Source organism: Eimeria mitis, genomic scaffold (genome assembly GCF_000499745.2).
Source record: "Eimeria mitis Houghton genomic scaffold, Emh_scaff1038, whole genome shotgun sequence".
NCBI lineage: Eukaryota > Apicomplexa > Conoidasida > Eucoccidiorida > Eimeriidae > Eimeria > Eimeria mitis.
The window spans coordinates 7,927-8,994 of NW_013567234.1; positions in this window are offsets into that span (position 1 = coordinate 7,927).

Sequence of the window (1,068 nt, forward strand, 5' to 3'; positions counted from 1 at the left end):
TTCGTTTGCCGAGGGTTTTATGTGTGAGCCTTTGCGGCCTGTTGCTGCAAATTTATTTATTTCTGCCGAAGAAAAAAAAATAGTTTATTTGGATTATCCTAATAAAATATATAAAACCGAGTTTCTTCATTTGTAAGTGTTTATATTTTTATTTGTTTATATTTTTATTTGTTTATATTTGTTTATGTTTATATTTGTTTATACTTTTAGTTGTGTATTTATATTGTTTATATTTTTATTTGTTTATGTTTATGTTTGTTTATATTGTTTATGTTTATGGTTGTTTATGTTTATGTTTGTTTATGTTTATAGTTGTTTATGTTTGTTTATATTTGTAGTTTTGTATTTATGTTGTTTATGTTTATAGTTGTTTATGTTTATGTTTGTTTGTGTGTATGTTTGTTTATGTTTATACTTGTTTATGTTTATAGTTGTTTATGTTTATATTTGTTTATATTTATTTTTATTTATATTTATATTATATATATATATATATATATATATATATAAGTAAACAACTAAAAACAAAGAAATATAACAAAGCAAATAACCGCAAAAAGCCAACCAAAAAAACAAAAAAGCAAAAACCATAAACACAAACAAAACAATAAACAAAATAAAAAACAAAAAAAATAAAAATAAAATAAATAAATATATGTGTATGCATGCAGAAGAGCAGTGGATGCCCGTAGCCGGCGAGTGGTGTTAGCGAATTTATTATTTTGTGCGTCAAGACAAAGACAAGCATTAAATTTATTTTTTTTGTGGGGTGATAAAAATAAAAGGTTTTTTATTACAAATGAAGAAAAACATAATAAGTTATTTTGTCTGAAGGTGGCGGAGCCGAGAGGGCTTAGAAAGGTATTTACTTTTTTCTTTTTTCTTTTTGTTGCTTTTGTTTTTTCTTTTTTTCTTTTTTGTTTTTGCTTTTTTTCTTGGTTTTATTGTTGGGGTTTTGTTTGTACTTTTGTTTAGGTTTATGTTCTTATTTATGTTTGTGTATATATATATATATATATATATATATGTATATATATATATATATATATATATATATATATATATATA